The sequence below is a fragment of the Anas acuta genome, chromosome 9 (genome assembly GCF_963932015.1).
Source record: "Anas acuta chromosome 9, bAnaAcu1.1, whole genome shotgun sequence".
Classification (NCBI taxonomy): domain Eukaryota; kingdom Metazoa; phylum Chordata; class Aves; order Anseriformes; family Anatidae; genus Anas; species Anas acuta.
Window position 1 is genome coordinate 6,883,376 of NC_088987.1, and position 27,107 is coordinate 6,910,482.

The window sequence follows — 27,107 nt, forward strand, 5'->3', positions numbered from 1 at the left end:
AGAACTGCTGAAAGACTATTTGAATGTAATCAAAGCCAGAGCATTAAATTCCAGTCCTCTTCAGAGCTCACCTCTGCTTTTCACCTGCGCAACTATTAGAAAGCATAAATACACCATAAAGACAGTCTGCAAATACCATTCTCCAATAATCTAAAACATTTAATAATGTTCCAGAGATGAGAGTAAGAAGATTGCAACAACCAAACCTATTTCTAGAGGAGCTAAGATTTTAACTTCACTAGTCTTGTACTGCCAAACGCACTGAAGCAAAATACACCTGGCACTGTGTAGATTTGTAATAGGAGAAACTGTTAGTATTGAAACAAGATGCAGAGAGCACCCAAGGGGAGGCAACGGAGCACTCAGCTCATCTACAGCTTGCCCCGAACAGGCTTTTGGCCAAAAGAGGAAGCAAAAACAGTTACCAACAGGATGAGCTATGTCATTGTCAAGTCACACTTCTTGCTTCAAAATTAACATGCTGCCCTACTTTCCGCTGGGTAAGAGAGAAACAATTTCAATATTTTGTCAAGCAGAATAATGGTCTAGATTTTTTCTTAGGAAAAAAAAAAAAGTTGTCAACTTACAAAAAAAAAAAGTAGCCACTCTAAAAATACACTTTGCAACAGAATCTGCCTTACATTTGCAGGAAGGAACCACACCACCATTAGTCAGTTAAGAAGGTACTTACCATTGGCAGTGCATTGATATGAGGAAGTTTTCCTTTCAGGTGTCTCTTGCCACAAAAGGGTGATGCTGAAAAAGAAATGAGACAACAAAGGAAAAATTAATATTTATTCTTCTGAAACCAGTGATGTTATCATGATTAGTATTATCAAGCACACGCCCGCATGGCCCTTGCAGCCTACTCTGTTTAAGCAGCTCAGTTATCACCGCCGAATTTGTATACAGCCTAAATCAGAGGTGATCAGGAACAGAACAGCAAACGGAGCTGGCTTTTTGCATATATCCTGCCACATCACAAGAACTGCTCCTGTGGGGAGCCTGAAATACAGACCTTTGAACAAATAAGCCTGTTGAATGAACACTTAAACCATCAGACCTCTAAGACAGTTGCACCCATTCAGTAGGAGCACGCATAAACAAAACAACCCATGTATAAAAATCCTGATGTCTGGATTTGACTTAACTTTCCAGAAAAGGCTTTGGGAAGCTAACTAGGCAAAATAGGCAGCTTAAAATATCTTTTGCCCATGCCAAATCTCTTCTGGAAATAAACTTCAGCTACTGACTTCTAAACACCCTGAAAAGCCCCAAACAAAAATTAACATTCCAGTGGTTTGACTGAGGACCTCTCCTCCAAAACAGTTGCATCCCCTGAGAAGCGGTAAAAAAAAATAAATCTGTTTTCCTAATACGTCTTGCACTAAATAACCCGGTTTATGTACACAGGTGTGCCCGTGCACCCAGACAGTTTATCACCTCCTGCAGTGCCCTCAGTAACTGAGAGAACAGCTCACCCTAGCCGCTGGCTACATTTGATGTGTACATAACAGAGATCTTCCCAGGGGAACATTCACGGGAAATCTTTCCCATCTTCAAAAACAGAAGAAAAAAGTAGTCCAAAAGAATCCATACTCTTCTGTATTTTAGTAATTTTCTTGAAATATCAATAGTAATTATTTTATGCACCTAACAATAAAATAGGTAAGTAGAAGCACTCTTTCAGCATGCATCAACTCCATGCACAGAAGTACCCACTTTTATGCATCAACAACAAACAATTTTTATTCACACTAATATTTATGAGTGATTACTCTCTGTGCAAATACTTGTACACTACATTTCTTGTTAGCACATAATTTAATCGCCCACTCAAAGAGCAGAAAGGGGGACAGATGGACATGGGTGACTAATAAAGCATTACCCGCTTAATCTAAAAATAGGCTATTTACAAAACATCTGTAAACTTTTCAAAAACTTTTACTATGAGGGAAGAGTAACTACGGCTTCCAGGGCTCTTGATCAACACAGAGCTCTTGCATGCCGTTTCCAAGCTTAACCAGGAAGAGATGGCTTATTATAAAACAGTCTTCAGAGACAGTCAAGAAAAAACATAACCAAAGACCTGCAACAATTGGGCATATTTTATTCTTAAAATATCTGACCGTGCTGTCACGGTGGGCAGAACCATATCTAGGTAGAGGAACTGCTGCAGAGGATGCTGCAGAGGATGCTGAAGAATGCAAGTATGCAGGGAATTGCAAGAATTTGCAAACATGCTCTTTTTCCCTTGCATAGCCGTGCTGGTACCGCAGCAATTATGTAAATAGGCTGAGGAAAGCTCCACTCGCCAAGTGGCATGGTTTCCCATGCAGAGCTAGTCTGAAAGTTTGTTTTATCCCGAGCTGTGGGCCAGCACTGAGGAGAAGGCTTTAGCAGCCCACTCAGCAGCCCCATAAACAAACATTACACCCTCCTGCAACCAGAGTTTTCCTTAAAAACAACACAAAGCAGCACACAACCACTATCTGTGCTCTTCTTTAGAGAGCAGTTTAAATCAGAGCAAACTCTGGGTGCACAGGAAGGCGGAGGAGAGCTGCGCTGCCCACTGCTGAGCGCCACGCTTAGCTCGTGTTACTTCGTTTGCGAAGGAAGGTGGCAAACATACATAATGGGCCAACTGCACAAACATCAACAACCTTCCTCAATGAAAAAAGGCTTTCTTCAGCCTCCACTACACCCAGACCGCCTCCTTCCAACACACCCTTGGGCAACCAGCCACACACAGCCCCTGGGCCAGAGCTGCTGAGGGAAGGCAAGGGCCTTCTCGGCCTTCACCTTTGTCAGCGTGCCCCGCACAGGAGCTGAAGGCAAAGACCACAGAGAGCAGACGGCAAGAAAAGAAAGGGTTCACCAGCTCATTCCTTGCTTGTATTAGCTGGTTGTAGGCTCTGGTTTTGAGTAATTGTGCTTGAAATGACACGGAAACGTTCAGACAACACTGAACACGTTGTCTGCCTTCTGCAGAGTCCAGCACTGAGTACAAACACCTCATCAGCAGATCTTTTCCTTCCAAATTTATCCTATTGGATTTTGTTATTTTGGCACACGCCTTGAAATAACACAGGTGACGGGTGTAATTTATTGATTTTAGCCTCCCTCTTTATATACTGACCGGTTATAGTGATTTAACCAGGTGACCAGGTGTAGTAACAGTTACACTATGTGACACCTAAAAGTAATCCACCAAACGCCCTTGAAGCTGGTAAAACACCAGTTGAAAAAGAAATAAAACTTGGCTGGCGTTTTCCAAAAAAGCCAATCCTGCAAGATGGCCGCAGATAACAACACGAAGTACCTTTGGCCATGAAGACACCACTGCAGGGCTCCAGGCAGCGCAAGACCAGTTACAAACCCACCGTGCGCCCTTTCTTAACACTATTCCTTACCTGGCTCCAAACACAAACTCCTCAAAACAAGGATTTCTCTAAAAACTACTTGCACAAACTTGTCACCGACTTCCTCTACAAGTGCTGCCACCTAAAATTTCCCCCATCTATCCAGCACCCAAAGAATTGCGGTGGGAAATGCTGGGCGAGCGCGACGGCTGGGAGAAGGCAGCTGCGCGAGTTCGGGACCGCTTCTGCTCATCTTGCGTGCTCCCTTTTCTTTTAATCCTCTTCGGATCACAGTGTTTATACTGCTTTCTGAGATTTTTTGTGCTATTTGAGCTTTAACAACAAATTTACTCGTTAAACATTGTGCTTTGTGAATTACAAAAGCCTTCCAAGGACACGCGATCTTTTCTACTAAATTCTCCTCCATTATCCCACTTTTATCTGGCCTCGGTATTGGAAAGAGCGTCCCAATCAAAATAGAATTAAAAATAACTAAATCCTGGATATTCCCCCCAGTAACTAGGCTGCAAAAAGCATCAGACAATAGCTTTAAAAGCCTAAATTGAAAACTAATCACTCCATTGAATCCTTCCTTTCATTTGGTTAATAGGCATACACAAAACGAGCGGTGATTCTACCACTGCCATGCCTGGAACGTACACGGAGAGAATCAAAAGTTATTTCTTGTAAGCGCGTTTCCATGATGATCTACGGGAATTTTTTTAAACAATTCAGCACTGCTACAGTAACATCTGCTTTTTGGATCTGACACAGAAGCTGAATTGAGATAAATGCCAGCTCCAAAAAAATTAAAGAAACATGTATGTATGAGTGGGAAGAAGAAGAAAAAAATACCGGACTACATGCAAGACTGCACTGAAAGCTGTCATCACTTGCAACTGGCTGGTAGCAAGAGTTTCTCCCCAAGGACACGCAGCAGGCAGTGACAGCCCCGCGGCTGCTCTCGGGGTCCCGTGGCCATTTGACAGGGAGCTGCAGCAGGGATCGCTCACAGCGCCCCAGAGCTCCCCACGGAGCATCCGTCCACCTGTTTGCCCAAACTCTACCTGAAACAGCTTTCCTCTGCTATTAACTGAGAAATTATTTCGTCATCTTTGTTCTGTTTTTAAGGCCTTTATTATGTCAGAAATAAGCCAAAAGCTGATGAAAGCTAACTTCCTGGATTTTTAGAAGAAATTCCTTATATATACACTTGTATCACGTAAGAACTGCACAACTTCCACGCTTCAGAAATGCTCTGTCATACACCAAAATCCTGCACACATACACAGGTACGTGAACCAGCTATCAAAACAAAACAGGATATCTGAGGGACAGAGGATAAAAAACAGCTTAGCAGACAGCACTACTCTAGGAAAAAAAAATAAACCTAGATATACAAACCACTCTTCAAAAGTGCACAAAACAGGATTCACTCTGGCATGACAAACACAGGCAAAGCAAGACCAAAGCGAAGGAACAGTGTAGCATGGCAGCAGCTACCTGCAGGTTTAAACACCAATTTCCAGAAAAGTCAAAAATTGAGGAAATCACGGATGATAGCTGAAAGGAAAGGAAGCTAAATTGCTGGAGAGGAAACCATCCTAGCCAGCCCTATTAAAAGCACATAAAACACAAGAGTAATCTTGTCAATACCAATTAGTTTGTACCATTGGGGAAGGAGGGAGGAAGAGCCATGCTGCAGCACAGCTTCGCTTGCAAGTCATTTAAATGAAATTCATTAGTAAGTAACCCAATTCACAGACTGGAAGTTAAAAGATCCTAGAGCATGAAGTAAAATCCTGTCTAGACTAGTAAAGAGCAGAGCCATTACTCCAAGGGCAGAGTATGATGCAGAGCATGGCATGGCCTCCATCCTAGTCCCCAAATCCCTCCTTCACAGACAATCACATATATGATGGTGGCCCACAAATGAAAACACAAAGTAGTTTTTAATTTGTGTTAATAGTTTGATTTCTTGTTGATTCACTGACAACAAACAAAAAATTGTACCTTTATTCCAGACCTGAGTTTTAAGGTCAGGCAAAAATTCATTGGATACAGGAGCGTAACAACCTATTGACCTGGCTGCTCTCAGCAGACTCTGAACACAAATCACAGAGTAAAAACAATTCTCCTTGTGTATAAAAAAAATTAGAAAATTAAAAAAAATTCTGATGCATAGCATTTAGGGGTCACTGTTATTCTCAGCAAGTTTATTACAGATTCCAAATAAAACAACTGAACTGAGGCCTGAAATACACCACTTACCAAAATATAATTAAAAAAGAATAAATTAGAGTTTTTTTTTAAATTCCCTTTCCTGGAGGTAGGAAGAGCTGTACTCCTTGCTGTACTGAGCCTGCCCCAGTGATTCAGCTGTGCTCGGCGACAACCCGTCCCCTCTCCCGCAGAGCCCTTAGCTCCGATCAGCCTTCGCAGCCGAACGGAGGCAGACACCTGCTTTTGTCAACATGGCAATGTGTTCCTGCAGCACTGATAGCTGCAAGGTTACCGGGACTTCTCAGCCGGTCTCTGGTCTGGGGAGATGGAACAAAGCTCCAAGTGCAGCCTTGGGCAGAATACCTTCACTGTTCATTGTTCATGTTTCTGCTACCGCCGCTGCCACGTCTGCCTGTTTTCAGATCCTCAGGACGAGATGTTCCTCTGCTTTGGGACTAACTAACGGTGGCCTTGCAGAAGAAAAGTTGCAACTTGCATAACTTGCAGTCCAAGTTATGTAAGGCATTAGAAATCATTAGAGTAGGGCAAGGGTACAACTCTAGATGTTTCTTAGACATTTATTCTTAAAGAGCTTAGTTTATTGAATTCGTTAAAACAATCTCTCTGAAATGTGCCATGCTTTGGGAGGTGTCTTAAGCAGACATCACATTTGGAAGTGGGGTCAAAATGTTCCAATGAAGACTTCCCTTAAAGTAACAAAACGACATGACAATATTATTGATATTATACGTATTATTTTCAACCCCAATGAACGTAACCACCTAACCACCATTTGAGCTCTGGCTGCGTCTCTCAGTATCAATACCACTATTCCCATTACTTTTGGGCAATCAGAAATCAAACGTAGTATTCTTTCAGAGCAAAACCTCAATCTATGTTGCATCTAGCTAAGCTAACGAGCTACAGAGCACATGCAGGCGATACAGCAGGGCCAGAACTCTGCTGCAAAACACAGCCTTTGCAGGCAGCTTGGTGTCCACAGGCACAAGAAGTCACGTTCTGGCCGCTGACCCTGCTCACCGCGTGCTGCTGCCTCAAGGAACATCAGCTGCCTTCTACCTACCTTCTACAGGGGCAGCTTTCGGAAGAGCCACAGCAAAGCAGCAACTTTAAAAACGGACATCAAAATGTTCTACAACCCTTGTTACTTCTGTTCCCGGCCATGTCAAAGTGCTATCACAGTCTGAAGAACTCAGATGCAGTAATTCTTTTAAAAAGCTCTCAAAATTCTGAGTTCCTTTTAATACCCCAAATCCCTTACAATTCACAGGTACAGAAATATTTTTTTTCTGAAAATGGCATATCAGAGGTCAGAAATAAGGTCTGTGGTGGAGCTTGGCCTCACATACTCCAGACATTCCTGGAATGCAGTTTCTCTAAAATAAGGTGCTTACAGTGCTTTCGAGATTCTTCCTGGGATTACTACTACTATTACTATTTTGCACAAAGCCAGACGAAAATCTAATAAGCCTTGCTCTCTACCAAAATAGAAAAAGATAGGTAACGCTAGTCACTGTGAAGTCATCCATTAAACGTATCAAGGAACCATTACGTATTTTTTCCAAAAAACATTGCTCTTCAGAAGCTCTTGCACTCGTGCTTACAGTTCCCTCTCAGTTCCCCAACTGAGCGGCATTTGGTGCACAGCAGCACCACTTTTCCACACAAATTGTGTCCTGTCTGTGTTTCCATGTGAATAACCTGCATGGAAGCTCTCTCTACACAGGTGAACCCCGGGACCACGCAGCAGCTTTCACTGCATGGGGCCAAGCATCACACAAGGAATGTTACCCTCTCCTCTTCATTTCTGAGAGCCCCCTTTGCTCTCCACATCCTGGTACCCACAAACTCCCTTCCACGTCTCCAGAAGGGCAGTTTTGGGGAGTTAGGCAATCCACAAAGCACTGAACCTCTGCTGAGCCACATCCCGGCCAAGGCCAACCTGCCACTGGGCCAGGAGGTGCCAGCACCCCACCTGTGGGCTCCCATCTGGGCACTCCTGCCGCTTCCTTCAGCCTAAAATAAGGGAATTAATTGTCTTAACTTAGCTCCACGAACCACCTCACCACGAGGGCAGAAGAGGACAGAATTGGCTGGAGAGACAGAGGGAATGCAGCCCTGAAAGGGAAGAAATGCAGGAGCCGAATTGCCCCGACAGCCACGTCGTCAAAATACACCTCTGTCTCCAAGGGGCGTCTGGGACGACGACGGGAATCCCAGCCCGAGAGCTCACAGCAGAGCAGAGCGAGGGACTGGGTGATGTGAATCATACCCGAAATAGCACAGACAGAAACGGTATTAAGAAAAATATTATTCTGTTGACTTTTCAAACCATTGAGACACCAGAACTGAGAACCTGTGTTTGTCTGTCACGCCGACTGAATGGGTTGGTATTTGCATTGATATTATACTTATTATACATGCAGGAAGAGACACTGAGACTTGTTCCAAAGAATAAGCAGCCTACAGATAAACATAGCAAAATATTTACATTAGCAGCGTGGTCGAAGAGAATAGCACTTATTAAATAAGAGGATCGAAGTCATTAATCAACAGCAGCATTAAACCAATCTAATCACGCCACTTCTTCACCTAGTTTTCTGAACAACAGGACCTACGCGTGATCACGGAAAACAAATATATTTCATCTATCAATGACAACACGCTCAAAGGATCTGATGAGCATCGGGACACGGAGGCACAGCAGAGAGGCCCCATATCACCGTCACTAGGTTGTGATTAATTGATAACAACAAAGCAGTGCCTTATGCCAGACTGTCATAAGCAGTAGAAGGAGCTTACCGACGTGTACACTGTCCTGCTGCTATGGCTATACCACGTACCTCCCACTCTACATGGTCTAGATCTCAAAAGAGCTTTTCCTTAAAATTCTATTCATTACATTAATTAACAGTTTGATTATGCTGGGTTTTCCTACTGTAGGAAAATATCTTTTCTTACTGTAATGAGAGGAAACAAACAAACAAACAAACAAAAAAATCACACAAACTTAATTTGTTGCCAAAACGACTGAAGTCAGTATTTTTGTTTCACTGGAAATATTTTCTGTTGAGTTTCCTACCATCGCTGCAGATGTATGGCTCAATTTATAGCCCTTCTAAACTAATGCACTGCATGTGCAGCACACCACGTAGCAGTTGCTTATCCCACAAACAAATGGAAGTATGATTAGATAACCCATTATGCTGCTTCACAGACAGTTAAAGAAAAAAAAAAAAAGTGAAAGGGATTGCTGATGTTAGCTTGCCAGCACCTTGTATTTTCCTTTATACGAGATAAAAGATTTTACCCAGAAGAATTTCCAAGAGACCTGAATGAGAACTAAGAAATGGCCATGCCAGATCAGACTGATGGGCTCCCCTGCCCATTACCCTCTCTCCAGAAGGGACTTCCAGGCAGATACCTGACCGAAGAGTGAAAACTGCACAAACATATGATCTAGTCCCCTAAATTATCTCCTAGCCTCCAGCTATTTTCAACTCAGATGGCTTCTCTGAGCACAATTTGTTTAGTTTCTGTGCATCCAGTAATCTCTACAGAATTACCTTCCATTAACTTGTGCAGTCCCGTGTCAGAATAATCTGACATCCCTGTAAGAGAAAAGGAGCCTCCGATCCCCATTCACCCTCCCCGTGGTTTTCATGGCTCTGCAGAATTAACTGTGCCCCATTCCCATGCTGGAACTTGTCCTTAACCAGTGGCTGCATTAAACGGGTACCTCGGCTCTACAGTGCATTTTAATAGGACAATTACACACTCTGCATGACATTAGCTGAAATCTCCCACTGTGTTCCCAACCCTCCTTCACTTCTGATCTTTCTCGTGTTACTGCCTTGACAGGGTGGTCGGTAACACAGCTCCCCTTCCACAGATCACTCACATACCACCAAAAAATAAAGCACCCAACACACTCATTGAGAAAGTGCCCATCTATACAGGTGTTCAGAAATGGGGAACTGAGCAGTTAGTGTGTTATTTGAAGGGATGGTGTTACACTTCAGACTGTACTCTTGCAAGAGTATCGGCCAACACGTGCTCATCAGCATCAGCTCACACTACAAAGAACTCAGTTTCACATACCAGTTTTTATTCATGAAGCTGTTAACTTCTAAATCTTATCCCCACAGTAATCTAATATTTTCCTCAGTGTCTCACCTTTCCACTCTTATTTTCTCTTCTTTTCTTCAGCAGAGCTCCCTGTAAACAGGGTTAATAGCATCTTGTTTTCTCTGTAACGCGTCTGTCTTAACGGTAACTGTAAAGGATGTGTCAATGCCATCAAGACTGACTTGAATTTAAGCTTTCTTAAGCTTTTCTGAAGAACTGATACTAAATTCACTATCTTTTGAAAGACTGTTTTCCACTCTTTCAAAAAAAAAAAAAAAAAAAGTTTTGCCGAGCACGTTATTTATCATTTTCAAAGATCAATACAGAAATGGAACTAGTTACTACCCTGTACATTAAATAGATATTTAAGCTCAATGGAAGTCTACCCAATAACTTACAAAGCTGTTAATGGATCAGATCTCACTCAGGTAAGTAACTTAACTTCTCTGTCCAGGAGAAGGAACAAGGCAATTTAAAAGGTGCAAAAGTCAAGGGAAAGGAGAGAAACTAGAAGATAGTGTAACTGGAAACACATTTTAAATAATCTGGAAACACCTTCGCAAAGCAAAATCACTCAAGTAGAGAACAGCTGTGGGAAACAGCCTGTGCTATGGGACTTCTGCTATTTCAAGCAAGAGTAGGAAAGACCGGGGCAGAAGTAATTCTGCCCAAGGAGACACGTAGTGCACAGTGTTTGATCTACTAAGTCTTTCCCCTTTCTTTATGATTCTTATCTCAACTGTTCCACACCAGGAATTTGAAATCGGCTGCGCTCCACATCTTGCAAATCTTCCTGTTCAAACTAGATTAGGCTGAAAATAGCATTTTACCATTTGGGAATTTCATTTATAGAATTCTGCCTCTGAGGTTGCCTGCAGAATTCCTCTGCAACTGCTGTCAGGTCTTCGGGAAAAGGGTGTTGTCTTCTTGGCTTTTTTTTTTCCCCCCTCCTCTAAACCAATGCACATTTATCACGGTGATCTACTAGATTCATCAAAGATGTAATGAAGAGTTCAAGTCCTCATGTCTTTGGAGGGAAAAAAATCAACTCCTTACTCTCTTCTAAAATAAATTTGTATACTTAATCTTCTAACTTGTGAATGATAAAAAACTTACCCAAACTTTATTTTTAGGATATGCTACATGGCTACCATGACTGAAGTTACTTGTTCCTTGAATGCTTTTTGCTGCTCTGATACTGTTTTAGTAAAGCATCCACCAGGTACCCCATAAGTATCAGCTGTCAAGAACTTTTTTTAAAAAAAAAAAAAAAAGCATTGAATGACTACAAATTAAAAGCAATAAAGATTAAACAAAAAAAAAAAAAAAAAGGAAATCTATGCCTGTATTTTCAGCTTGAATCAACATATTTTTAGTTTTTGTTATTGATAAAGACCATGCTAAAGGCCTGTACATTCTGCTAATTTTGTGATCATGCTAAAACACACTAGTTAACTAAGGAAACTATCAGCATATTCTTGAGCCAGGAACATCAAATAAATGTGTTTGTCAAAATACTCCACCTAGCAAAAGCATTTCCACTCCGTGTCAGACATGTCAAATACCAAAGGCTGGTTCATCTCCAACAGAACACACTGCAGATATTACTGTAGTCACACCTAGTCAAGGGTGGTTCTTCTTTTTCTTTTTTTTTTTTTTTTTGAAGTATAACAGTATGTCGTATTCAGCACTAATAGACACACAGAACCTACACAGCACTGTAATAAATGCACAGAACCTGAGAGCACCGTAATGACCTATATTCCATCAGCCCGTGAGTAATAGCAATCTAGGTTTACGTGCTGCTGCACTTCAGAAGAGACTGTTTACCAAATCCAACAAAAGCATTATCCAGTATCTATCTATGCTGTTGCATGAAGTTGTAGAGCTACAATAATTTATCACTTTTTTTTTTTTGGTCTTATTCTTTTCACTGCTTAAGGAACCAGAAAAATCTTGCATTACAAAAATGTCTCAAACACTAGCACTTCTTCCCATTTAACATGTTACAATTATTTTTACACTAACTTTACCCAGAAATAAACCCACCTGGCATATCCTCCCAGGAATACTGCTACTAGACTCGTTCTGACACCTTTCCAAAGCAGTCTTATTTGACCCTCCTGGACTGGGCACATCAGGGGCTTGGTGTGCACACCACGAACACGCTTACTCTCCCCCTCCCATGAAGAGGAAAAGGATGATGCTTTGCTAGCAACGCTTCTAGACTAAACAAGCTAAGTTTAAGAGTGATTAGCACTCTTTGTTCCTTTGTCAAGTTAAGACACTTTCCTTGTGGTATTTTTAATTAAACAAAGCGTCCATACAATGGTTCAAAAAACATTACCGGTTTTATCTTTTTACTCCTAATAATAACCTCTTGTAAAGTAGTAAAAATAAATATGAAATTACATTCATTTACGTTAGTACGCATATGAAGGCTTAACTTCGATTACTTCAATGCATTAAAGACTTTACGACGAAGTCCTTAAGCAATCTGGACCGCCGCCAGCCCTCGCAAGGACACGTCCAAGCGCTCTCACCACACATCGAGGACACCGGCTGTGTGGCACAGTGACACACCACAGCCCAAGGAACACAGGTGAGTGGGGATGGAGACATGTAGGAGGAGTGGAGAGCAAATATCTTGTCAGAGAAGCAACAATAAAGTGTTAGAAATACACGTACAAGGCGATCTGCAAGCTTCCCCATCGCTGTGTAGAATTCCACTCTCCCAGCACAAAATATATGGCCAGAAACGGTCAGATAAGGGAACAGAAGGGAACTCCAGAAACACGGGGTAATGAAACGCAGTATGTGCACATATATGTGAGGGGAAATATAAATAGATGGAGGTTTACTTCTTGGCTTGCAACTTCAGCTTTTTTTTTTGTTAGAACATAATAAATTTGCCATTAGGGCAGTTAGAGTCCAGGTGTGCCTCGCCCTGTAAAAATCTCTCACTTGACACATTTTAGAAAGAGATAATGTATTTGTAAAGTATTAAAGGAAACATTTGCACTTCTTCTGCTTAATGAACCAGAAAGATACCACTAAAGATCCAAACAGTCTGCTCATCCTTAGCTACCAGAAGATGACCTGGTGAGGCCACTTCACCAGTCACACCTGAGGCACTCCTCCCAGTTCCTCCCAAGTTGTTTTTTTCTTTTTGTTTTGTTTCTAATTAACCACTTCTCGCTTCTAACCATGAATTCACAGCCATATAAATCACGTTTAAAAGAAAGAGTTGCTGTGCCCACTGAGAGAGAGCTGCAGCATTGCTCCTGCCACCGCCCTGTCAGCTGAATGACATTTCCAGCACTGATTTACTACGGCTACGCGGAGCTGGGATGCACAAGTGTTTGCAAGCTGTCTCTCACAAAGGAAAGGTATGGACTCCGGCTGAGATAAGCACTGGAGTTATTCATGGAGAAACAGACCTAAAAAGCAAGAATTGAGGCCTGGTGACACAGTGAGCTTAGGAGTTCTGGAAGGAATACAGACCAGCAGCACTTTCACGCCATCAAAAATGGTGTTTTAAATTAACAAAGATTAAAATTTAAGTTACCATACAATAATTTTTAAACACCACAGCTTATTATTTTAACCAACCAAAAGAAAGCAAAAATAAATTCAGGGAGTGCCTAAAGACAACTGGCCTGCAGTGCCTCCAGCTTCATTTCACAGCTTCGTTATGAGCAGAGTAGAGGAAAAGAAAGGGGACAGCCACAGAAGAATTTTTTGCTCTTTTTAAAGATTTTTTTTCCCCTCAGGGCCGCACCACAAGCACACACCAGGAATATGGCCCTTCGCACAAATCGGTCTCCACCTGATCCAAAGGCCCGGGACCCTGCTGCCCAGGGGCCAAGAAGAGGCTTGGTGACTTACTGGGACCTGCACTGACACCCCCCTTCAACCTCTGCCTCTGGGGCAGGCAGAGCAAGGGAAGTTGTGTTTTCTAAAGCTGCACCACCTGCTAATATCGAGTTTAAAGTTTAATTTCAAATTCAATTTCAAATTTTGGCAACCTATACCAAAATGTGATTTAAGCTACTATAATCATTTCGAACAAATGAAATATTCAAGTAATACATTAAGTTTTAAAGAAAGCTAAACCACTGATGGAACTGTTGGAAATCCCTGACACAGCGTTTACAAAGAACATTTGTTCGAAGTGTTAAGCAGCATGCTTTTATGGGTGCACAGAGTATTTTTAATACCCCAACCAGTTTGTATTCAGCTACCTCCAGTACTTTGAATGAGCTTCAAACTTTTTATCTTTGGATGTATACCTGCCAATTCTGAGGACAAACACCATCAATTCTGAAATCATAAAGAATAGCATCAGATCATTTCACTACTTATAAAACAGTACTTTTTCCTAGCTTTAAATTCATAAGTTTTCATGGATAGTCTCTCTTTAGCCAGTACACTGCAAAAATAAACATAGTAAACATGAACTGCACTATTCATCAATTTCCCACTTCATAAACAGTCATGTTTAAAGAATCTGCATTAAAAAAAGGCTAAGTTACCTAAGTTAACAAAAGCACAGCAAAAGAGTAAACCTGCCCAATTAGGAAAAGAAATACCAGATTTACTGAAAAAAAAAAAAAAAAAGGAAAAGAGAAAGAAAAAAGCCCTCAACACTAGTAGCAGATAAATTGTTAATGATTCCAGCACAGCTATTTCAGTGGAAAAAAAAGGTTTGTTTTTTTTTTTTCTAAATCCAAAACAAAATTACAATCAATTACATGAAACAAGGGCTTCTGCACGTTGATTTGAATCATTTTCACTTTGATCCACCCTGGGCCTAGCAGACATTTCTTCTGCTATTAAGTACTCAAAGGTGTAAATTACGGCTTGAAAGACCTACTTAAAGTAACGGCTATAATAAGCTTCAATATTCCAAGAGCAGTCCAATCCTTTCAAAAGAAAAAGATTTTAAGCCGCGTAGGAAAGGCATGCAGCAACTGACACAGGGAGCATCTCTATTTCTGGATGCGAGTCATTGAAAACTGATTAAAGTAAAACGCCGCAAGGACACGTCTGCATCCTGAGGTATTGTTCCTTCAAAGGTAAAACAGCAGGCGTGAAACTCAAATGATTAAGGAAGTTTAACCACCAAGCAACAGAACAGGAGCTCTCCTATCGTGGTATTCTGGAAATTCTGCTGAATAAAAGTGAATATAATCTACACGGTGATGGTATGCATCACCATTACTTGCACTGTGATGGGACTGGGCTCCCAGCTGTGCCAAGCAAAGATTTCCTATACCTGGAACCGAGGCACGAGGCAGGTTCTCGGATGCCCGGCCGAGAAGCGTCCCAACCACCCCAAGCAGAGAAGGGAAACCGCGTGAGGCTGGACAGCACTGCTAACAGCCACCAAGGTGAGCTCCTTGCTGCTAGGGCAGCCAAATCTACACGTTCAACACGGCATATAATCTGGAGGCTGCGCAGGACAAGCATGAAGGTATCACCACACTCCTGCAAGGTTGTCTGGTGGAAGCCTATCGACCGTGTGGCAGCAGAGCTTGCACTGGGATTTACGCTGGAAGAGAGAGACACTCATAATATCCTCCATGCATTCATCTTGGTGCTTTGGGGGAATCAAATCAGCACTTCAAGAAAAAGAGCAGGCACTGAACAATTTAAAGTACCTACAAATTGCATTCGGAAATGTTCAGGTGTTGGAATTGCTCTTTCTGTCCTGATAAAATAAAGCTTTCTAAATGAATTTTAACGCATCAGACTGTCATGTTTCTACGATTTGTAAGGTTGATCTATTTTGAAATAGTCAATTTTGCAGCCTCGTTTCCAGTGATTTGTATTAACATATCACAGATGAAAAAATTAGAAACAGAGGTCGATACCCAAGCGTTATCAACAGAACAAGCAGTCATCTTCAGGAATTTTTGTTAGTTTTGTTTAGCTTTGTCATTTAATTCTAATCCAGCAAACACTCAAAATTGAAATAAAGCACAAAATTGTACCCAAACTATATGAGAGCCTCAAGTAATTACACTGAGAAGGAAGGAGAGAGGAAGAGAGCAGTCACACATAAGGCTGCCTATCTTAATTGCACCACAGTTGTTTTTGTTTTCCTTACACATTCAAAACCAATCTTTTTGTATGCCACTTCGATAATTCATATGCAAGCACTGCCCACTTACTCTAGCTTCTGCAAGCAAGCTCTCCCTAAAAGCTCACTGTGGATATCATAAAACCTCAAGTCATTGACAAAGTAACTTGTACCTCTCATCCCCCTCTGTATGCCTTCTGGAACATCAACAAGGAAATACCCATTACTACATCAACGGGACTTGTTTTTAACTACAAACAATATCAGAAAAATAATAAACTCATTCCCATTTGTACAGTAGGAAACAAGGAATCAATAGTAATATAAAACACATAATTACAGAAAATCTCAGCAACCCCCTTCTGAATTTAGGTCTCACTATCTTATATACTTCCTAAATGTGAAGGACCCTGAAAGATCCGTATGACCCGTATGATACTGAAGTGCAGAAATCAGTCTGGTTTTTAACTACAGTAAACAGTATGGCAGCAAAAACAGAGATAAACCGAGTGGACCTTCCAGTAAGAAGCAAAATGTTATATATCAAGCATTTCTAACCCTCCTACCTGTATCTTCAAATAGGATATCAAGTAAAAATGCATACCTGAGAAATTGTTTTCTACAGGGCATTCAGGCTTTTTCCACTTCATGTAAAAACTTTTATTAAAGGAATGTGATCTTTAATGATTCCTCTCTGTTTTTTCCCTCTTTTTGAAGAACTATCTGAAAATTTGCTTAGCGTTAAATATCACTGGTTGGAGATGCCAAAGCAACACAGCAGTACCCTTTAATCAGCAGATACAAGCCTTTTGCTAGTTCTGGAAGGATTTTACTTACAGTAACTTTAAAATCTTTGGATCGCTGCAGCAAAATCTCATTTCAGATTATTCCTGGTTTGGAGATATTAGGGATTAGCATTCTGCCAAGTCATTCCTTCTGAGAAGTAATCAAGCTCAGACACCGGAGTCCCTAAGCAAAAACTGCGTAAAAAGATCCAACAAGATGGGATTGGCATCTAATTGCCACTCTGGCTCCATCAACTTGCTGTCAGATTCACTTTTATTCAGCTCAGTGCCTGAGAAATTTCCAAACAAGGCAGAATGAATCTGCCAAAGTCTGATGTACATCCACACCACAAGTACACTTACTGGACTGCTTCTAAGAATGGGACACCATTTGGGAAAGCTAAGAAAACAACTCATTAGAGCACCAGGAGAAAATCCTTTTCTCCTAGGAGACTGCTGTGCCCTGTAATAGAAAATGCTATTAAGCAAAAATGATCTACTGCAAACAAGCGTGGACAATTTACTGAACAAAAAGGAGTTTGCAGTTAAGAAATAATATAAATTACCATATGGGGACAATTGGTATGCAGAAAGTGTATGGGGCTTGCTGCCCCACAACAACAGCAAATACAAGAAGAAGGTTAATGACAACCTTTTGAGCAATAGAAAATGTTTAACTCCAGTACTGTCAGTATCTGAGACACAGTGTAAAAAATGTTTTAAAACTAACAAAAATCCGGTGCATTTCTACTTGTTTGTAAGATGATCAAAACCAGCAAGAGGTTATAAGGGGGGGAACGTGAATTCTGTTTGTTCGCCCCCTGCTTCCACTGACTCCTTGAGTTCATAAAGGAATCCCCAAAGCCTTTGGAAAAAACAGAAGAGCCCAGTGGGTAAGGCTGGGGAGTGAGTACATTATTTAATATCTGGAAACTATGCATGAGAGACCTTTCCAGTCTTATTTTTAGCACAACATATCCATACGTACAAAGAGCTTTAACACTGAGAGGAATGCAATGGGAAATTTGTTTTAACCATACAATTCTAGCAGGTTATTAAGATTGCATCATTATCCTCCTTGGACAGTAATTGGCAATAAGACTACATGCTCTACTCTTAGCTTTTGTTTCATTGATGAGTTGTGAAGAAAAAGAAATGCTGTTCATCCAACATGCTGTTTATTTAATATTCAGCTTTCTTCAACTCTTCTTCTTATGCAAAGCACAAATGCTGATGATCAATTATTTTAGCAATCATAATTCAAGCTGAAATTTTACACTCTGTAAACACATTATCATGACCACCACATTATGCGTTTGAAAAATTCCAACTGCAGCAACCCATACAAATGAACACGCTGCATTAGGTTTACAGTAAAATCCTGTTCTGACTAGGCACGCGAGGCTTTTCCTAACAGCAAAATGAATGAAGCGCACACGCACTCAGTATTTTTCCACACAGTGCCCCAATGCACTCATTTATGCACAAAGACATTCACACACTTGCCTTCAGTCTTAAAAATAAAAATGTTACTTAGCTCTAATGGCGTTACTTCTAATATTAGAGTTTGTGTTTTAAAAATTAAACTACCAGATAAGACAGAAATCGTAGAAGAGTTCCTGTCATTGTAATAGGAAAACCTCTTATAAACTTCATCAGATTGATGACAAGAAGAACCAAGTTTTCAGAAGCAACTAGATCTTAAGAAAAATCTGAAACACCATCGCATGTAGTGGTTGGCCTGACACACCCTAAAACGTAAGTCTAAAATTAATAAAACTTTCCAAAATTTAGTCTATACTCTTTATGGGAACACTTTACACACACGTACATGTATTTGGGGCATGTGTAACATATACTGCATTACATTTCGCTGATAAACCACAAGTTTTCTCATCAACGTTTCATGAAAAAGCTTAGCAAAGAGTTCGACATACCATGGTGGGAAGAATGTAACAGTAAAAGGCTGAGCAGGGAAAAAGTGGGCCTGCAGCTGAAGGTGGTAATGATTCAGTGACAGCAGATGGATTATTTGAGACAACCTGGCCCAAGGGACTAGCAGGGCTGTGCCCAAGGCTACTGAGGGCCGATGCCATAGGGAGGCCACAATCATCTCAGAAAGGTCCTGGGGCCTGAGGGGAACCCTGATGACTGCCAGGAGGTAGATGTTGCACCAGCTTCAGATAAAGACCTAAGGGAGTATTTAGGGATCCACTTTGGTCTCTGAGAACACCACGGAGCAAGTCCTCTTGGAACACGCTTTTGGGTCACAAAAAAGGTGCTTTGGACCACACAGCATTGATTGGAGAGGGGTGAGTTACCCCTGGTCAATCTGATTGCCTTATCTGAGGAAAACGATTGGATTTGTGGGCAAAAGGAAAGCAATCCATGCCATCATCCCAACTTCGGCAAGGCTTTTAACACTGCCTGCTACAATCTGGGATGTCACCTTCTGGATGGGACACCACCAGGCAGGTAAGAACCTGACAGACTTGCTGGGCTCCATGGGCAGAGGTTTGTCAGCTCCTCAGTCACTGTTTATTGCCTCTGGAATATTCGACTTTGAAATCTCAATAATGTTATTTCAACTTATTTTTTTTTTTTTTATATACAATAAGGTGGCCTTGGTAGAGAGAACGACATCAGCACGTCCACATCCAGCAGTTCCTGAGAGGTATGAAATTTTTGTTTCCAAGACATGCACACCGTCTTCAGATAAAATCAGTGCAGAGTCCTCAGCAAAATAACTGAAAATTGTGATTCCCATGTCTATAAATAAGCCACAAATGGCACTTTAGAGGACACACTCCACAGTAAATCCTGTGCTCACAAAAAAGAGCCACATGGTGACTGCAATGAGTATTTACACGCATTCACCAAAGGATGAATGAATCCTCCAATTTGTATTTAACTGATTCCTTATCAAGCACATTAAAAAAAAAAAATCAGGTAATTGTAAAGTCCCAGAAACATCACTCACTATTTGAATTTTCAATAATATAATACTTAACACACAAAAAAAGCCCAATGAATTCATTTTGGTGTGTAAAAATTGAAATGTGTTGGAGAGAGTGCGCATGCTCACACATACTTGGAACTGAGCAAACTGTTACAAATTTACTGGAAAAATTGTATACTGGGCATATGCAATAGGCAGTTTGTGAGCACATAAATGCTATTTCTAACCCAAACCAAAGCAAATCAATCCAAGAAATATGTTCATACAAACAGACTATTATATATATGTATATATGCACACACACTTTTAAATATTGTATATAGAAGCACATTTTGAAAGCATGAAGAAATGCATGCCAGGGGCACGAAGAGCACTGCTTTGTTTCCCCTCCATGCAAGGAGAGCTAAGCTCATGCAACCACACTGTCACCACAGCCCCCAACACACACAAAGTTATCTTCTGGTGAGGAACAGAACAGCTGCACAAAGGCTAAACCATGAGCATCTGGAGGGAATAAAAAGAGAAACTTTAACGTGAGCATCTTCCTGAGCTTGAAGAGCTGCCCTACCTTCAACATATCCTGTCTTGCAAATATACCAAGATTTGTTGTAATATTCATAATGTAAGCATATGGTATGGAGAAATTTTAATTTTACTAGCACAAGGCTTCTAACACTTATGTAGATAAAAACTGGGTTGTTAACAGGAATTCTCTTGAAAATGTTAAGGCTTAAACCACTTTCATCTGAGGTTAAAGAAGGGTTAATTTGGCAGAGTGGTATTTAGAGTGTTTCTAGATTTTTGAAATACCTGCAAAATTCCTCTCCCTTCTCTTCAGGCCAATTATCTGCTTAGTGCAAAATTTCTTCCCACAATGAAGTCTCAATCTCCTAACAGAAATCATAAACATTCATAAATTGAGGTTTCAGGAAAGAACCTATGACATGCACCTGAGCAAAACTTGGCAGATTACAGCATACTCCATTTCTATAATGATCACTTTGGAATAGAAAAGGTTAATTGAATCATATACTTGGAATACTGGGTGACAGTCAGTCTCCTTCAAACCTGACATACACCATCATTCAATTTCCATTGTTCTTCAATATAAATCATGTTAACTAAGACTGTGCAATCTGAACGTTCACTCAAATAATCAAGAAAAGTGAGACCAGTCTCGCTCTTGGAAGGCTCAGTGTACAGCCCAAGGCTACTTCTACTTTAAGCAAACAGACAGGGTAAAAAATGTTATTTTTACTTTGAAATTGGTTCGATATGCTTAGACTGTGGTTGTACATCTTCTGTATGCTCAAGTATATACATAATATGCAAAACAGCAGTGTTATTCATTAAAAACAAAAAAAAAATACTGGTCTATAGTCTCTATCTTTATTCCTGACTTCAGATTTAACTAGGTTATATCTCCATTTTGCAAATCTTTCTGCATAGCACTTCCAAAGCATGCCCTATTCTGTCCAACCATTCAAGTGAAGTTTTTACCTAGATTTTCATTATCTTTTGCCTGAGCTTATGCTGGGCCTGGCAAAAGCAAGCTTGCCCCACTCAGATCCACTTAGGATCCTTCTGAAAAGATCATTATATTTTATTTTACCCCATCTCTTTGTATTCCTCCACCAGCTTCACCTTCTATTCCCTCAAACATAACACATTTACCAGGCTTCCTTTTTAATAGCCAAGAAGGGCTTTTGCACTTTGCTTATCACTGATTTGGTACTAAAGAGCCAGCTTCAGCTACCACCAAACGGCTAATGATGCACTTGATATATTTTCAAATGAGCATCAGCACGCTTTCTCACATCGTGCTCGTTATGAGAGGTGCTCCCAAATTCACAAGCCTTCTTTGAATCCCTTTTCAAAAGTCTCCTTTTCCACGTCAACTACAAAAACTGTGTGTTCAGTAGCTCCAGGTGAATTTTTCTTCCATGAATATATATATATATGGCTTTTTGAATTCACAAACCTTTAGCATTGTCATGTTCTAAGACAAAGAATTCTGCAGGAATATTCTAGGAAAATATACTTAATTTTCCTGATTTTGGACATCACCTTCTAGTTTCATTTGATGCCTTTAGGTTCTGCTTTACAGAAACAACCATCACTCCCTGTTTACCTTCACCAGAACACTGGCAATTTTACAAACCTCTCCCACAACCTCACTCAGCTGTTGCTGGGTTCCTCCCAGTGCAAACTGAAGACCGCTGGTCTGCTTAATGCAAATCTTCCGCTACCAATTCTGCCTGCAGAGGTGACCTCGCTTTTTGTTCTGCAGGATATTTCACTAAGTCTCTAGTGAAGACAAAGAGAGGTGAGTTTGTTTTCTCTTCAGCAGGACAAGCTTCTGGAACTGTTCTACTTCAAGGACGTAAAATGCTGAGTCCAGTGTCAAGAGTACAAGGAAACGTGCCAGCAATGTAAGTTTCTGCTGCGAGGGAAAGAGATGTTCCACGTCACCCATGCCAGCAGAAGGGAAAGGAGAACAAGGTAAACTGATCTGTCAAACTTTCCCTCAGCTGCTATGGTTATTTAATCTGCACACCTTGTCTTACTACCATGACAAAAGAATTAGGTTTTCTATCAAGGGCTGAACTTTACCGAGGATGAAGAGGCAGCCGTGACGAACCAGAAACCTGCAGGGCAGCCGCAGGCCTGGTTCCTGTGCACTTTGGTAGCAGCTCTAATACAAGCACTGTTAGAGCCTAATCAGCCTCCTGGTCCAATTCCTTATTCTGCAGCAGCAGGTAAAAAAAAATAAAAAGTGATCTAATTCCAGCTATAAGAAGCAAAAAGAAATAGAAAAGGAAGTTCAACATGCATGCCTCCATTAATCCACTAAATGAGCAACCTCCCCATGACACCCACAGCACAGCAGTAATGTCCTAATAAATTCATATTTTTAACTTTAAGTCAGGAAATCCATTTTCAGTAGAGATTTGAAGCTGACTCAGGCCCAAACTAAAGAGATTCTCCAGCACTGGTTTTGCTTTCCCTGAAGTGTGAACCTGCGAGAACTTCGGTAGGCGCATTGGAAGGTTTTATGGTTTCAGTGCTCTATGGTTAAAGCATTTTCTGTTCTTTTCGGAGATGTCTTACATCTGTTTAAAGACCCACTGCTCACTGAGTCACAGATATTTCCAAGCTACTAGCCACAGTCGATCGCTGTTATTTTTCACTCTCCAAGAGAAGCAAGATAATCATCAGGGAAAATAAAATCCGTGGCACCTCGCTAAGTTAACACCGCACATCCAATAAAAATAATCACTTCCAAAATTATAAAACCAATCATAGCATTTTATCTTTGATGTTGCCTATAGTTTCTCTTACTACTCTTAGCCATTTTTTCATGTTTCTCTTAACAAGGCTTGCATGAGGTGACCTAGTTTATTTGCACTCTTCCCAAACCGTGAAGAAAAACGTGTTAACATAAACCAACTGGTCCCAGTCACTTTGAAACGAGCTTTTTCCCTGCCAACTACTCACCCCCTGCCACCCCTGTCTACTGCCTTGACACTTTCCAGCCATTTTTTCTCCCAGGCCATTGCTGCTCTCTCCTTGTCCTCAAACCCTGCCCAATGCCTCCTAGCTCTTATCCCGGGCTGCTGCCACCTTCTCTGTCCCATGCCGAGCCAGGTAGCAGCGGTGCTCCTCAATGCTCATGTCACCAAATGTCACCATGTGGCAACCTGCAGCTGATACCAAAGCCAGGAGCTGCTCATCAGGCACGTGGGAGCTGGTTGTGCTGTTGCTTCAAGGAAGGTCCTTCCCTGTGCAGCAGCCTGCGGACACCAGCAGAAACCACCACTGCTTTTCTTCACGCACCGGTGGGGAGCTGCTGAATGCCCTGGGTGTGGGACAGCCCAGCTCGGATTTAACTGCAGAACAGAGAGGCAGACACATCGCCTATCCCCCGGATAAACGGTAGGGTGAAAGCTTCAAGTCCTGCTCCTGCAAAGGTAAGGGCCCGGGCCATCCCTGGCATATGGTATTACTCAGGTTACTATTTTCATCTCGGCTAAAGCAGTACGTCTGGTAAGCTAATAGCCCCAATATTGCGTAATACGACAAGGGTAAAAAGGAAAAACAAACAAACAAGTAATGGCAGGGAGGAAAAGGACTTTAGAAGTGGTGTACTGCTGTGACTTTGTTCTGCTATTCAGAAAAAGAAAAAAAAATTAACAACCTTGCAATAAGCAGCCTAGGGCAAGCTAAACGCAAGCTTCCTCTCAGTTAATGACTACCTACGTGCCCACTCCAGAGGCAGACCCACAAGTGCCATGGGCAAACAAGCACCTCTGGTAGTTACGGCAGGGAACAGTCAGTGAACACTTGCCAGTAAGTGCGAGCCTGAAGGACAGGCTGAGAACTGTCAATGGACCCAAAGGGCACGTCATACGGAGATGCAGGAGCCCACCATCTGCACCACGTAACTTCAGTTCCTTAAAACTACCTGAACTGCACACTCCTGTCAGAGGTTCACTTTCAGAAAACACTGTGAAGTTTGAGTCTATATTAAGCAAACTCACCTCTCAGTTATCCTCAAGCTTACCAGAAGCTGTTCCAGCTCTTAGGGAGTTTCAGAGGACACCAGACAAACTGCAAGAGTCTGGAGCCAGAGCGTGGGACCACAGCCTACAAGCACACACAGGACACGGGGGCTAGTAGGAAGCAAACACGACCCCGAAAATATGACCACGGAGTGCATCTCACCTAGCGTCTGCTGGAGCAACACAATGAATCCCGGGCAGCAGATTGGCCCACTGCAGCAGGACGGCAGGGACAGGCTTCAGCGTGCTTTTGCTTTTACATCTGGCACGGAAGGGCTTGAGAAGTATACCAGAGATATATGATGTCATGTTCTATTACAGGCTAATAGAGATGTTCTCTCCTCACACTTTGCACAGTAATGATTTAAATTCCTACAGTGATAAATGCTGCTCCTTGTTTTGCAAGTTTTTTTTGCCACAAATGCAATCCCCTTTTCCCATTCTCTCTGCATCTGCACTGAGGGCCCCAGCTGAACCAAGCCAAGGGCTCCTTCACCTGAAGGTGAACCACCACAACACACAAGGCAAAGGTACGAAATTATGCAGCCAGATTGAATTTGGACCAGGAAAAAAAAAAAGGTAGCTGTGACGTGGCACACACAGTGTTTGATCAGACACCCAAGGCACAGATTCGGTCACGTCATGTCCTTGCTGATTCCCTGGAAATGCGACAGTCAGAAGCACACAGACAACTCATCCGCTAGCCCCCACCTAAGTCTAGCTCTGCTTGGGTTTCTAGGTAGTTTAGGTAACTTGCCTCATCTTTACGTCAGACTAAAACAGGGAAGATGAATGAGAATGCAGACGGGATTGTTGTTTCCCGTTTGGCCACGTACTAAGGGCAATTACTGCAGGAGGCTTGAACCATAGTATTTAGATGTGGGGTTGTTCACTAACTGCTCTCTGAAACTGTACAGCTGCCTACACTTGTTGCTCAGAGTAACTACAAAAATAGCAAAGACACCCACTGCCACTCCAAGCTTGCCATTTCCAGGAACAAGCAGCTCAATAAAATGCTGCAAGAAGTCATCACCGATGAGGAACACGTCCTGCCTAATACCTGGCCCTGCGCTGCTGCACAAGACAGGCCAGAAGCTGAAGTCACAAACAAGTTAAACTAATTCAGTCCCTGCCACACAAACACAATGCTTCATGTCATCATCATTTGATACCGATCATGTCATCATTTGATCAGTATTGAATTCTGCTGTTCGTGCCATTTGAGCAGTTTCATTCTGAATTACGCACAAATAACTGTGACCGTTCAGCATGGCCTCCTGAGATCTTGCCTTTGCTAATAGGATTTAAAAAAAATGCGTTTCCTAAACAAAATTAAAAACACAGAAACACTCCAATGAGCCCCAGGTGCTAGGGCAGGTATCCAGGCTAACACAAGGCTTTTTTGCCGGCTCTGGAGCTACACTGAGTTTCATGCAGCTTGTTCCCCACTTCTCAAGGGAAGACCTCCAAAAGCAACATGCCTCAGCACAGTACAGCTCTGACCGCACGTTCTGCAAAGGATCAAAATTATAACGTGCCTAGGTCAGAAGCTAGGCATACAAATGAAAAATACACTATAATAAATACACGTATCAGTTACAAAGTTCCAGAAACTGTCTCCCACAAACACACTCGCTTAGTTTAATTTCAAATAAATTGAGGAGTGGTGCTGCGACCATCAATACAGCTGCTTAACTGTTAGAGGCTGCTGCTGAATAATGCAGCGCATTCACTTCCAAATGAGATGCCATTTCTTCCCTTAAAATTTGACTGTTTCATCCAGCTCAACAAGTACAAGGCTACTTAGAAAGGCTTCAAAATATCAAACAAAAATTGCCACCACAACTTACTGTCTCCAGAACATACTCCAGGAACAAACACCGCTCACAAGAACAACTTTGTCTTATGGGTTGTCTAAAACTGCCAGAGCTCTCACATGTGGAAGGTCACTAAAAACTACCAATCTACATGTGAAAATGAAACTACAATATATTCTGTATGCCCAAGTTACCCACCGTCATCTAGAAATTAATTTGGTGAGCTAATTTAAGCAAGTTATTTTTCTAGCTCTGAATAGTCTTCAGTGAAACCATTACGTGTTCTTCTTAACTAAGCCCATCGTAAGCAAACATGTGATGAGAAATCACCTTTCCCTTCCTCCTTCAAAACCACATGTCCCGTGTGTTACTGAAATCTTGGACCATTCATCCTCAACTAAACAACCCTGAAACCAGCTATTAAACACACACACCCACTGCAGTCCAAAAGCACAAAAAGTAATTTCCTTCAATTGTGGTATAGCGATAAGACAGTTAGAAAACACTCAAATACGGTTTCATTTAATGATAGCAACGGGCTTCACATATCCTCCAGCAATAACCCCAAAAGATCCACCTTTGCAGTCCTTCTTGAATAATTTCTCACCCCACAGCTGTTCCCAAAGCCAATTCAATTCTTCCCATGAGCTCTTTTCCCTTCAGTGATACCTACTCGCTCCCTACTTAAAATCTATGTCAACTCGTATTTCTGTCAATTCCAGCCTGACCTGTTCACGAAACATAAGAAACCGCCTCTTATCAGATCTGTCCACAAGCCACCCAAACCATTACAAGATTTTCTCCCAGTAAAGGCTGGGATCAAAGCCAACCCCGCTGCCAGAACGAACTCACGACACAAAGGAAGTCAATACAAGATGGGACTTCTCGAGCTATGAAGTACGTCTCATCACCACGAGTGATAAATGAAAATAGAAGTCCTTTCTCCTCTGGGAGCCACTTATTTTCATAAGTGAAGTCAGATTTTAAAAGATCAATTGTTCTGGGACACAGGCAGATCTACACTTCAATACGGGTAAGATGACTGAGATCAGCTGAGGACAAGACACACTGGTTTGAGCCTCAGAGGACACAGCCATAGGAGACAACCAGACCTAGAAGCCCCCAGAAAGACACAGATCTGGCTGTAGTTTAACATCTCGCCTAC

At 41.7% G+C, this 27,107-nt stretch overlaps 1 protein-coding gene across 1 annotated transcript in view; it reads right to left on the minus strand.

Annotated features, from left to right (window-relative positions):
* TBL1XR1 (TBL1X/Y related 1) overlaps nucleotides 1–27,107 on the minus strand; it is a 109,500-nt gene that overhangs the window by 61,912 nt on the left and 20,481 nt on the right. The window contains exon 2 of the mRNA XM_068691415.1: nucleotides 692–756. The gene's annotated coding sequence lies outside the window, so the exon portion shown is untranslated. The remainder of the gene's footprint in view (nucleotides 1–691; nucleotides 757–27,107) is intronic.